Source organism: Tachypleus tridentatus, chromosome 7 (genome assembly GCF_004210375.1).
Source record: "Tachypleus tridentatus isolate NWPU-2018 chromosome 7, ASM421037v1, whole genome shotgun sequence".
Taxonomy (NCBI): domain Eukaryota; kingdom Metazoa; phylum Arthropoda; class Merostomata; order Xiphosura; family Limulidae; genus Tachypleus; species Tachypleus tridentatus.
Window position 1 is genome coordinate 57100493 of NC_134831.1, and position 14301 is coordinate 57114793.

Consider the following 14301-nt stretch of genomic DNA (forward strand, 5'->3'; position numbering starts at 1 on the left):
TCCATATTTTTTCGTTCTTTCTGAGTTTGTTACCCTGCTTACACAAATCATAGTCACATCCAGTCTCGATGATGGAAGTTTTTCTCACTCTTATCATGACATCTTTTCCGACACATGGTTACTTTTCATGTGTGTTGTCGTGTGAATTAGTGCACATCAATAACTATGGTGCACCTGAATGTGAGCAGAAACATGGATAAACATACTTTAGATCCACAGAAAGTACAATTTCTCTTTCCTTAAAACGTCGATACATTCAGAAACCAACCAATAGATTATCCTTTATATTACATTATTATATGATAAGTGATTACTTCAGCCATTTTGCTTAACCTATCAAACTTTAGAACATTTACCTCTTAGTTGTTATTCAACAGAGCCTTCAGGTTAAATAGTATAATTTAAAGCCCACATCTTTCATTAAATTTAACATATTACACAACCTAGCACTCAGTAATATGTTAAGACCCACAACATGATCTTTCTTATTTCTTTAGATGTAAATTAGCAATTATTCAGATAACTTATTAAATCATGAACTGCGCTCAAACATCAATGGAAAAATAATAACTAATTGTAACCAGCAAGTTGTTTATCGTGAGAATGTCTGACAGTGTCTATAGTTAATACATGCATTAGAGAACCTATTACCATTTGTTTCAATTTTCTGGAAAACACATTCATTATACAGTGTTTACACTACCTTTCCACGTATTTGTGAGATTGTATCCAGTAAAAATACCTCCGCATTTCGAACACAGCGTGTGTGACACTCTTTGGTGCTTTCCAACTTTTGCAAGGCCTGGCAAAGCCTGGTGATCAGAGCACTTTTCTCGCAGTCTGCAGGTCTTGGGCTTGAGTCCCGTCACTGAACATTCTCGCCCTTTTTATTGCTGGGGCATGTTATAATGTGACAAGCAATTTTATTATTCGTCAGTGAAGAGTAGCCAATAGTTTGTGGCGGATGATTTGAATAACTGTCCTCTTTCTGGACAATCGTTACTTCAGAATTAGGGAAGGCTTACAATAGTTCTTGAGTAGTTTTGTAGAAACTCAGCAAAGAAACAAACTTGTATATATATGTAATATATAAAGAATCTTTCAACTATAGGGACCACTGACTAAAAATAGTGTGCGCACTGGATGAGTCATAAAATAGTAGAGCACTTCTTTTATCTGAAGCTAGCATAAAATACTCATACAGAACTATGAGGTTCAAATGTCCCTTAAATACTCACATAAACTCAGTGATGTTTCTGGGATTTTTATTTAGGAGTATAAAGTGGTAAAGAATTAACTGGGGGGCAGAAATATAACACTTTCATGTTAATGGGAATTTTAAAAAATGTCAAAATGCTATGTTTTAAGACTGGGCTGCTGGTGGCAGAATTCTCCAGCTGAGGTCAAACTTTCTCTCCATGCCATCTCAACAGAACAGCCTCTGCAAAGGTTCCAATGAACTGATAAAACTCTTGTGTTGTCTTCATGTTCTTCCATAGTTATCCCAAGAGGGACCATACCTAAAAATACTGATTACGACACCTCGTCAGCATAGCAGAGCACGCGCGCCAAGTTGAGGTACGAAAAGTTTTAAACACGGGTTCGATCCCGGAGGGGGTGAAAAAATATAAAATACAATGTTAGGTTCGGGTTCAGCCACCCTGAAAACCTTCTCTTAAACCACATCATGCTTAAGTGGTGACGAGCTAACGGGGCATACAAAGCTACAAGTTGAATTAATATAAAATTGTTCATACAATTCTAGAGATTGTGGGCTTCTGTTTTCAGGCCGTAATGGTCACACATTTGTTTGCTATAGAGGAGATAGAACCAAAGCTACGTGTGAGTCCTTTAGTTGCTCGTTCATGAGCTATTTATTAGACATTCCTAGAGTAAAATATTACTAGTATCTTCCCACTTTGTTTACTCCTCATTTAAGCAGCTTTTACTTTCACAATGGCCTTATTTACTAGGGCAATACGTTCAGTAAATAGATATGATATGACCAGTATTTCCAAAGTAATAATACGGACAGCACTTGCACTAAATTTTACTCTTGGAATATTCTTCTTCAAAATAATATTACACCGTGCTATACTTTAAATCTCATAAGTCATTACAGTGACACATAGGCACATTATACTTGTAAACCTTTAACCATGTATATAATCATTCAAGTGCTTGAAAAATGAAACAACGTTTCGTTGTTTGTTGTGTAATAGTGGTACCGCAGCATCAGTGTGTGACTTTTGTAAGTAACTAGCTGAATGCTCGTCATAGGAAGGTAAATGATAACCATTTTTTTCTGAAAGTGAAATCTAAATAGATATTTTATAAGTACGTTTTCTAAAAATTAATTATTTTATAGTAACAATATATGTATAAAGAATATTTATCTTTTTTTCTAGTCTTCCACGAAAACAACATTTGTCGTGTATATTTGGCTATTTCTTATAAGTTGTCCTTGATTAAAATTTGAAATTTGTATATTTTTACGCTTTATTTAAATCTGCTTTATTATTAAACCTTATAGACTGAACCTTGCAAAAATTGGTTATCGAAGAAATATTTCTGCATGGCTAAATATCTGAAGTCGCTCTTTATTAATTGTTATGTGTATTTGTTTGTTTGGAATTAAGCACAAAGCTATACAATGAGCTAACTGTTTTATATCTCCCCCACAGGTATCAAAATCTGGTTTCTTGCGGTGTGAGTTCGAAGACATATCATTGTGCCTTTGGGGGGCAACTGTTATGTCAAAGGCAAATATTTGATGGAGAAAAGTAAATAAACAAAGGTATAAAGCATTTCATAATAGGTGCTTATACATTTTTTGAATAATTTTTTTACAGATTTCTTAACGATGGTAGAAACGTCAGTAATAATATATTGCAGTGTCATGTATTATCTTTGAAAGATACTTAAGTCGGTTTTGACGCATATAGTCATTGATTTTTATTATGCAATATGATAATATTCCTGTTTTTAATCTGTAATTATATTCGTATATTTCCTGACATTCATATTGCTTCTTGTAGATATATGTAATATATATATATATATGTATAAAATAAACATATTTTTTTAGAAATAAATACATAATACAAATAAATTAACATAAAGTCCCGAAATTTCAACATGATAGTTGAACACCACAACCACTGTACCATCCAGCTTTTATAATCGAATGCTAACAAATAATTCCAATCCGTAAAGTAAATTACTATTTATTCTGTTGTTTTTTTCGAACGTTATTAATAGTTTTTGTTTTTAATTTCGCGCAAAGCTACGCAAGGGCCATTTACGCTAGCCCTCCATAATTTAGCAGTGAAAGACTAGAGGGATGACAGCTAGTCATCATCACCCACCGCCAACTCTTAAGTTATTTTTTTACCAGTAAATAGTGGGATTGACTGTCACATTATATTGCCTTCATGGCTGAAAGGACGAGCATGTTTGGTGTGTGGGAATATCAATAGAGAGTTAAGTGTAAACCGACAATGGAAGCGTTACAAATACAGAGTGGCTTTTATATAGATAAATTATAAAACATGTACCGTTTTATAAAATGTTGTGACAACACTGTGCCAGTTCCGTTATCGCTGATGTCAGTATCTGAGATGAACGTACAGTCTAGTTTAAGACTAAACATAATGCATCAACTATTGATTGAAATGTATTACTGTAGTCTTTAATTTACCTAAACTTTGAACCATTTTAGTGAGTGCAAAACAAAAATGTTACTAAATTTCGGATTTTGGCCAAAATTTTCAATAATAACACGACATAAAAAGAAACAACTTTCAAGCTAGTACTCTTCCTGTCAAAAATTCTACATCTGGGTGCAAAATATCACTGTTTCTGGTCCAAATGCCCATTTTGTTAATTATAATTTTTAAAACACTAAAAGACCCAGTGGCTGGTTTACCAAATTTTAGCACGTTTGCAACTTCCATAAATTTATTTCAAAAGATTAGTTTATCTTTACATTTCAGACCGCTTCTGAAAACTTAAAAAATTTCTTGCCTGTTGCCATCTCGTACTATATAAATAAAGCTATCAGTACTGTCTCGGTTGGAATTAGTGAAAACGCCACGTCTTTGGCTTGTACATCGTTTAAAAGTTAGCTAGGTGGACATCTTCTTAATTTGTCACACAGCACACATCCCCTAATGTACTTTATTGCAAATCCTTATCACTCAACGTGATTCCTGGCTGACAAGTAGATATTGTGTGAGCTGTCTTGGATTACAAGCATTTCAAAAGGCAAAATAAGTTAAACCATAACAATCATCTTGAGTCACTCCTTTAAAGTTAGAAAAGGCTCATATACTTCATCCAAGGGTCACTTTTAAGCTAACAGTGAGCTTAGTTTACCAATGCTTTCATTCCCCTGTCACGGGTTTTTGTTTGTGGTAAGGTTTTTCTCTTGTTTACTGTTGCGATTTTTTTCTCTGAGATCCGAATTTATATCCACATTTTTGCTGTGTATGTCATGACATAAAAGGAAAAGGACGTTCCTTACAGTTGAGTGAAACGTCTATAAACAAGTCCTGACAATTCCTGAGGGTTGGTGGCCTTAAGTTGATCCTTGCAAGGTCAGTCAACTGGAAGATGGATCAAATGAACACTTGTAACGGATTTATCTTTCAATTACTGCTTAAGTAACGTATGCAATACGCCCTGGAGTCAGAATTAAATTTTCGTAAACTCCATGATGAGTACAAAATAATTTTATGTTTATATGGAAGCTTTTATTTCTAAATCCCTGAGCAGGTAATAGAAAACTCCTCGAATCAAAGACTTGTCTTATGAATTTCCTTCAAATATTTTTTTTGCAGACAAGTGTGGTTAGATTATTTATTCCATGTTCAAAATATATAAAAGATATATAAGAAGGTCTACAGGGGCTCAATGGATCTTCGAAAACTATTAAAAATACAGTATTTAAACATCTAAACCAGAAAATATTAAAATATTTTGTTTTTGTCTTTCAAGATCTTCATGAATTCCTACTGAAGTCACCATTTATAACAGATTATACTCCTCAAAATGATTCTTACTAAATCTGAGTTCTTGTTATTACTGGAAAGATCATTTATGCAATCCAAGTTGCAATTTTAAAATGTCACAAGTGTCAACATGATCTCTGTCAATAAAACAACAACAGAAAACTATGTTATATATATATGTGTGAACCAACCAGAGTATTTTCTTAGTTTCTTTTCACCCTATTTCTCTGTCATTGTTAAAGTGGGATACTTTAATTACTTTGTATATATATTTATAATTTCAGTGTATATGTTTCAACTGCCAACAAAATCAGAATTCCAGGGCTCTCACCATGGATCTTTTACTTTTGCTTGTTAAGGAAGCAAGGACGATGACAGCAATAAATGCTATATTAACCTAATTGGTGTTCATTGTTAAGGCTGGTATCCTTCTTACTCTCTGTTACGCGAAATAGAAGGATGCATAGGAGGTGTAATAAGTTTCTTTGTTTGTAGTTAACCACAAAGCTATACAGTTATACCACAGTTATCGAAACCCGGTTTCTATCGTTGTGAGTTATAATGAGTCGAAACCTTAAATAACATCTTGTATTCTAAATATGCATATTCATGGTTTTAGTTACAAGCAATCCATGTAGTTCTATGGAGTCCCGAATAACTGTCAATGTACCAGATTTCTCTCATTATCTGTCGTCATGGTTCAGTTATATTTCACATTTCAAACAAACTGGTAATGAATTAAAATAAACCCTTAGAATACTAAAAATCAGATTGTTCAAAGATATTTTTAAAGACCTTTTTTTGCCTATTCCAAAGCATTGGTGTATATTTGCTAAGGAACTATTAATCCCTCGAGGATATAAATATTCATGTCTTGTTTCTTACTCGAGTTTCTTTCTCTTTCACTGGTTGTTGTAAAATGCAATACATTTAATTATCAATATACACAGTAGTTACAAAAGTCGTCTTACTGTAGCTTGGTATTACTAGAAAGGATAGAAAGCTCAGTCCTTAGTCTTGCATCGGGGTTATTATAAGACAAACATTATCACTGTCTTAAGCAATGTTATTTTGTAGTATTGTACTCCAAGGATATAGATGAGGCTCAGAAGCTATAGTCGTACCACCATTTGAGGCTTTCTTGTTTCAAATAAATGTTTTATCATCTCTGAAAATATCATTAGACAAATTTGTATTGACTTTCGTTTGTAAGAAACTTTGTCACTCCACTAATGGAAACATTGCTTGTGGTCGGTAGCAACCAGTCTTTCACCTCAAAATTAGTATTAATGGTGTCATTAAAGCCAATAAACCTCATGAAATACAAAATATGGTGCGAAGGGGAAAATAATTCAAAGCTTCCCACCTAAATTACTTAAATCATCTAGGTATTTATAGTGACCTCTAATCTAGGTATTTATAGTGACCTCTAATCTAGGTAATTATGTTAACCTCTAATCTAGGTAATTATGTTAACCTCTAATCTAGGTAATTATAGTAACCTCTAATCTAGGTAATTATGCTAACCTCTAATCTAGGTAATTATGCTAACCTCTAATCTAGGTAATTATGGTAACCTCTAATCTAGGTAATTATGGTAACCTCTAATCTAGGTTATTTTGGTAACCTCTATTCACAGGAGGAATTGGCTCTTTTTTCAAATCTATACGACATATGTTTTATCAACTTTAAGCTACTATGGACCATTTATGTACATTTCGTTTAATATGCTGCTGAAGGTCATTGCTACTCACATCTCTTTTAGCGCAATGATCACAGTTTGTTCTCTGTTTCTGTTTATGATCAAACAGGTCCTAATAACCTTAAGTATAGAATTAGTTGTCATCTACATTCATAATTCTCGGAGATTTCCCATTCTGGGAAGAGGTAGATTCATGGGCCATTAATCCTAGGATCATAACTTTTCTCCATATTAAACTTTGCTGCCCTGACATATTTCACTCCCCGAGATCAGAATTTTGCTGTAATATAACTATTTATCTGTTCTTCCAAACTCGTATCCTTTCTGCATTTGACAACTACGATGATTCCTATGATGGCAGAAACAAAGGAGTTTCTTCTTGACACAAAAAAATAACTATTGGTTAAGTGTACAAAGGGTTTGAATGAACCATGGATTGTTTCTTAGCAATTTGAATACCGAACAAATTTTCTTTGCTGTGTATTATCATGCAACAATACAGTCAAAACTGAACTACATTAGCCTTTAGCTTTCTACACCTTTCCACCCTCAAGGATATACTCAGAGTCTTCGCTATCTTCTTTAAACAGTTGGGTTTAAAATACATAATAAACATAAAACAAAATTACACCAGAAGCCGCTTTAAAAGGACAGAAAAAGCTAAACCAGCTTTATGTAAGTCTCACATATTTGTGAATTATATTCATAAGTTGGGAGATTGAAGTCTACGAACGAAATCAAAAACGGTAGTTAAGACAAAAAACATTTTATCCGTACCCGAGTCGAACATTTCGGAATACATTTATTCCTTCAACACTAATTTCTGAAGCCAATGTGTAGTGAAATACTTTAGTGAATTATGTAAAATTTGAAAGATCTTGAGAACATTAAATTCACAAAATACTGGCCCGAAACGGACAATAGAATAAGTAATTATGAACCATGAATTAAATTAGGGTATAATATCCAAATATAGCTGAATTATGAAATGAACAGTTAAGCAGGTATGTTTTAACTTAAAACAACACATACTTACAACAAGAAATTAATTAATTTATCATAATTTTAATTAAAACAGCTTTAAATTAGAATCATTATGGATCATCATAATTCCTTCGTAAGTAGACGTTCAAAGTAATTTATTTATTACCTTTCAATTGAATTTTTGTTTTGAAAATTTAGTTGTCCTTACAGTCAGTGAATGTGTATTTGTAAAAACTATGAGCTGTTTCAAGTGATCGCTTCTGTTTTACTGCTACAGAGAACCTCTAAAAAAACATGGTTTAGCCCTTCGAATAAGAATCCCTAATAACAGTGAAATAATGCTGAAATGCGTATGAATACATCTATAAATATGAAGCACAACTATCCGTTTGTTTGTCACAGGTTGTTGTAAAGTATTGGTTGAATAAATTTCAATTACATCTGTTAAACGTACTCAGAGGTATCACTCAAACATTTACTTTAAATGGATGGATAATCAGAATAGTGGATCAGGTTCGGCAGCCATTTTAATTTTACTGCCTTAACGCCAGAACCGAAAACCCAACTGAGTTAGAAAGTTTTTACTCAGATAAGTTAAGAAGTCATCACCAAAATGTGTAAAACTGACGCCAAATGAAAGTGACGTTTAACACTAAGCGAAACACAAATACCTTTGCATCAATCGAAAAGCTCACGTGTTACCACTCAAATGAAGTCGAAGGGAGAGATCGATACTCCTTCCAAAAGTATATGTTAGTTTTTTATTTACTGCTCTTCAAGTTAATTATTATTCTAAAAATAATGCATCATAAAGTGATTAAAATTTAACTTCAAGTTAGTCCTTCCAATCTTCATACCGTAAAGTGATTTACAGTCTATTTTCTTTTACCGTGTAACAGCGGGGCTTATTCGTTTAATTTGTTAGATAAATTACGATACTGGATTCTGTCTTTGTTTGTTTTTCATAATATTAGTTTGTACTTATTAATAATTAATGTCGTTTTTAGGACTTACCAACGGCCTAAAATGATTTTGGTTACCATGGTGACGTATGACGCAGTTTTAGAGCAAAATAAGTTTTAGTGCTGTTTTTATTTAATATCTTGTTCAAAATTATTTGACATGAAAAATATTGAGAATTGTCTCTGGAAAAAGGGACAAGGCTTCATGAAAATATCAGATTTTATATGTGTCGTAAAATGTATTTATTACTCCTGGAAGAAATTTGAATTTCTCATAAAGCTACATTACGGCTACTCTTTTATCAAAGAATAGTGGGATTGACCGTCACATTATAACACCCCTATAACTGAAATGACGAGCATGTTTAGTGTGATGATTATTTGAACCCAGGACCTTCGGATTACGAGTCGAGTGCCTTAACCACTTGGCTATGCCAGGACCTGTAAAATGACAATAACCATTGTAATTTGTAGAATTGAAGAGGCTCTCTCCGAAGTATGACCTACATAGAAGAAATGTAAGTAATATACTAATCTGTTACTAATAAATTAATAACATGAACAATCTTTATCGATAATAGTTTCTTTAATACCTAATCTTAAACATGTTATTTATTTCCTTATTATTCTTAATTTACCTATTGATTCTTAGTTTAATGGTAGAAGCAAATAACGTTTTCGATTTCTTTCTTTTAATTTTTGTTTTTTAATCTTTAAACTAGAATAATAAAATCGTTACAAGTTATTTTGTATAAATACATACAAGGTAAATCAAGAAGACGTTTTTCACCACCCGAGTCTCCACGAACATTTTTTTCACAAGTGTCAAAAACTCTAAGCTATAAAAATTTATGTTTAGTTCATTTGAGACATTTTTAGAGAAGCACTTGACTGTTTTTGCACCTGTTATGAAAAAAAAGAGAGCTTGTAAACACAAAAATCTAATTTTATTTTAATGAGAGACAAAAGGCCTAGAATAAACGTACCAATAACGTTTTCTCCTTATGTTTGTTTGTTTGTTTTTGAATTTCGCGCAAAGCTACTCGAGGGCTATCTGTGCTAGCCGTCCCTAATTTAGCAGTTATCCTAATTTAATCTGGATACAAGTAGTAAAAATACTTAGAAAATAAAACAGAAACAGTAAAATAGATTGTAGTTACGAAAGACACAAAAAATTATTTAGAAATAATTAACAAATTGAGATCAGGATTAAAAATGCTGATATCTTTGAAGAATTAAATGAGTCAGTGGACACAGACCTGGGGTTTTAATGGAAAAAGTTCTGTTTTGAAAACTATGAATAACATGAAAAAAATTTCCAACAGTTTTTTGGAAAATATAGCCATGATAAATTTGTCGAAAATATATATTTTCTTTTTCCAAACACGCAAAAAAGAGCCTATTTAATGCAATATAAGAGTTAAATCGCTCGGGACTTTAATATAATATACTATATCACGTACACAGATAAAAAATTCTGTTGTACAAAATTAAAATAGCTGAAATATAGGCAAAATTTGGAAAGAAGTCGTAATGATTTTCTAATTTATTTTGAAAATTACTTTTTAAGAAGCCCTTGTGTCGTTTGTGTTTACTACAGAACTAAAGTAAATTCGAAGCAAGTAGGAATATTTCTGACAAATGAAGGCTTGAGTCACAAGATGTTCGAGTAAAATATTCCATTTTGAAAAGAGTACATCTGGTACACCTTTCTCGTCTAATAAAATGAAAAAAAAACAAGTTCACAAAATTACTAAAACATACCAGGGATACAGTACAGCCTTAATAAATTTGATTTAAAATTTATTTTTTAGAAACACGAAAAAAGTGCATTTTAATGTAAAATTAAATTTCAAACCTCCGACTGTGTTTATTCCTTATAAAAACTTAAGACTGAAAAATTAGAACTTTAGCGAAACATATTATACAGCTTAGAAAGATAGAAAAGCAATTTTTCTCTTGATCAGAACAAAAACAAACTTACAGATAAACTAAATTTGGAAAGCCGTAATGATCCAGGTGAAGGAATTTATATTGAAAAATACAATTTTTGAAACCATTCTATTCTCTATTTTTCTTCAGAAGTATAACAAAATCGAAGCTTGTTGAAATATCAATAGTATATAAAGGCTTAAGTCATGGGAGTTTTGACGAAGAGATCCAGTTGGAAAATCGTACATGAAGTGCACATTTCTAGTCAAAGAACATGTAAAGGGATATATCAAGAAGTATTTCAAAAAATACGAAGATAATTTTCTTACTTTTTGGTACACGCAAACAAAAAAGTGTATTTTAAGGCAAAATTAAGTATGATTGGTTTGGTTTGTTTTGAATTTCGCGCAAAGCTACACGAAGACTATCTGCACTAGCTGTTCCTAATTTAGTAGCGTAAGGCTAGAGGAAAGTATTCATCACTGCCCACCGCCAAACTCTTGAGCTACTCTTTTATCAACAAATAGTGGGATGGACCGTTACATTATAACGCCCCCACAGCTGAAAGGGCGAGCATGTTTGGTGCGATGGAAACTCGAATCCGTGACCCTTAGATTACGAGTGGAGCGCCGTAACCACCTGGCCATGCCGGGCCATATTAAGAATGAAGTCTCCTATAAGAATTATATTTTAGAAAAACGCAAAATTGAAACATTATTAGTATGATGACGAAATCTATATTGTTTACAACGCTTAACATCACTTTCTATTCTAGAATTAAAACAAACTTAAAGGAGTACGAAATTTGGAAAAAAAAATCATAATGACCTTCTAGATTTAGGAATTTTAATTGAAAATACATTTTTTGAAGATCTTTTATTGTTTGTCTTTTCTTCAGAAACAAAGCAAAATTCAAAGCTGGCAGGAATATTCATGATCAACGAAGGCTTAAATAATAAGTCTTTCGATGAAAAAAAAAATCCATGTTGAAAACTGTATATCAAGTACATCTTTCTAGGTGATTAACAGGAAACAAATGTTCACAAAATTTGGAAATGTGCCAGACGTGCAGCGTGAGTTATTTAGACGAAAAACATATTTTTTGATAAATGTGCTTTTTTGAATGTAAAATTAAACGTGAAGTTTCCAATTATGTTTATATTTTAGAAAAAATTTAAGACTGCAACATTGGAAATTTAATTAAAAATATTATATGGCCTATAAATCTAAAACATAAAAAATAATTATCTCTTATTCAGAATAAAAACAAACTTAAAGGTGTACTAAGTTAGGGAAAAACCTTAATGTCCTCCTGGATTTAGGAATTTATTCTAAAAAATCCTATTTTCGAAGCTTTTCTATTGTCCACCTTTCCATGAGAAGTAAAGTAAGATCGCGGCTAGCTGGAATATTTTGAAATATAAAGGCTTTAATCTAGGAACTTTTATGAATAGAGTTTTATTTTCAAAACCGTGGACCAAGTGTATCTTTCTAGTCGAATAACATGAAAAAAATGTTTACAAACATTTTGTAAAATATTAAAAATATAGTTTTGATCATAAAAATATAGTTTTGATCAATGTGAAGATAAAATATTTTTGATATAAGCAAAAGGGAGAATCGGGTAACACAAAATTAAGTGTAAAATTTCTGACTGTGTTTATTTCCTAGAAGGAAAACTCAAAACTGAACCTTTGGACTTTAATGAAAAATATGATATTGCTTCCAAAGAAAAATCATTTTCTACTATCTAGAATAACAATAAACATAAGAGTGATCTAAATTTGGAAAGAAGTAGTAATTCCTTTTACATTTATTAATTTCAGTTGAAAGTATCTATTTTTGAAGCACTACAATTCTTTGTCTTTTCTGCACAAGCAAAGTAAAATCAAAGCCAGCCTAAATATTCCTGGCATATCAACGCTTATATCGTGGTAGTTTGACGGGAAAATTTAATTTTGAAAAGCGTGCATCAATTGCATCTTTCTATTCGAATAACATGAATAAAGTATTATCCTCGAAACTTATAAAAATACCATTGACAGAGCCTTGATAATTTTGTTGACATTTCTGAAAATCTCAAAAAAGTGCGTATTTTACTTAAGAGACGTCTAATATTTTAATCATTAAGAAGATTTATAATAGTTATATTACTTTGTGATTGATTTAAATTAGTAACTCTATTACAAAGAAAAATAGAATGGTTCAGCCAGAGTTGGAACAAGGAATTGAGGTCCATTTTTAAAGATTATATTGTTCTTTCAATGAGAGGATACATGTTTTTTGTAGAAGATGAATGGCCTTATTATCTTCAAGATGATGTATTGTCCTAACCTTTCTTTGTTTTCAAGATTATATCAATGATTCATTCCCGAATGAGGTGATTTTCTCTTTGTCTATGAAATCGAAGTGGGAGGGAATCTCATCTGCTCTCTGTGCTTTCCGGTTTCTATCCTAAAACTGTGACATATAGAAGGCATTTACAAAAATGATACTCATTCATGACATGGAAACTTGATTGTAAATACGCTCTGCAACTAAGTAAGAAAAGTTTGAGTTACTTTACAGTTGTTATTACTGCATTCATTCTAACAGATTTTTACTAACAGCATATCTTCTTTGTACATCTTTGGACAAAAAGGTAATCTGTAAGAGTAGCTTGTACGATTTATATATAATACAGGCGAATCATTGTCCATAAAGTTACTTCATTTTCTTAACAAACACCAATTACAAACACTTCTCAAAAAAATGGATACGTACAGACTAATGGCTGAGCTAAAAGGATAAAAAAATATCCTTCTAGTATACTTTATAAGCTGGAACATGAAGCAAGTATTACACACGTTATACTTAAGTTTGAGCATTGTTTAAAATAATTGGCCTAGTGGGCCCAAAATAGTAGTTTCATTAGAGAATTTCCTACTTCCCTTCAAAATCGAAACTTGTAAAGCTGCAGAGAGCGTGTGGAATGGTTCTAAAGACCTATGAAAGAGAACTAAAGGACATTCGTAATCCGAGTATTGACTAAAACAGTCAATATTTTCAGTACATCTAGTTTTTGTTACATTAATCACGATTAATTATGAATGATGAGTGTTGTTTTTAGTGGAAAGCAACACGATCGGCTATTTGTATTCTGTTCGCCGCGGAGAATCGAACCCCAAATGCTAGTTTTGTAAATCCGTAAATTTACTGCTAACCCACCGTATGACCGAAAATATGCATTACAAATAAAGGGATGCAAAGTCGCAAACTTTATAAAGCGTCTATATTGGTTTCATTAGTAGTACAAAAATTATAATTATCTTTCAAAAATGATATTTTTATGGGAACTGGGATGAAGGTGGAAACCAGAAGGTATATGTAACATTATGAATCGGTCTTCTTAAACGAGTTAAGCTGCTCATTTTTAATAACATTTTATTCCTCCAAAATAAATAAATTAGGAATTAATTAAACCTGATAAAAGAGTCGGCACACAGGTTTACACACAAAAAGTCCAATAAATTTCAAAAATATACACAAAACTCGAGTACCTAGGACCACTAACAATTAATTAGTACCTTCTGTGGTCTGAGTATTGGGAATATGTTGTAGAGTGTCTGAACTTCTACAAGAACATCACTTCTCTTATAAGTTTTAGCGAATAAGTTGTGTATCTTCTGGAAGCGGCCAAACAGTCATTGGCGGACAAAAAGGTACTACA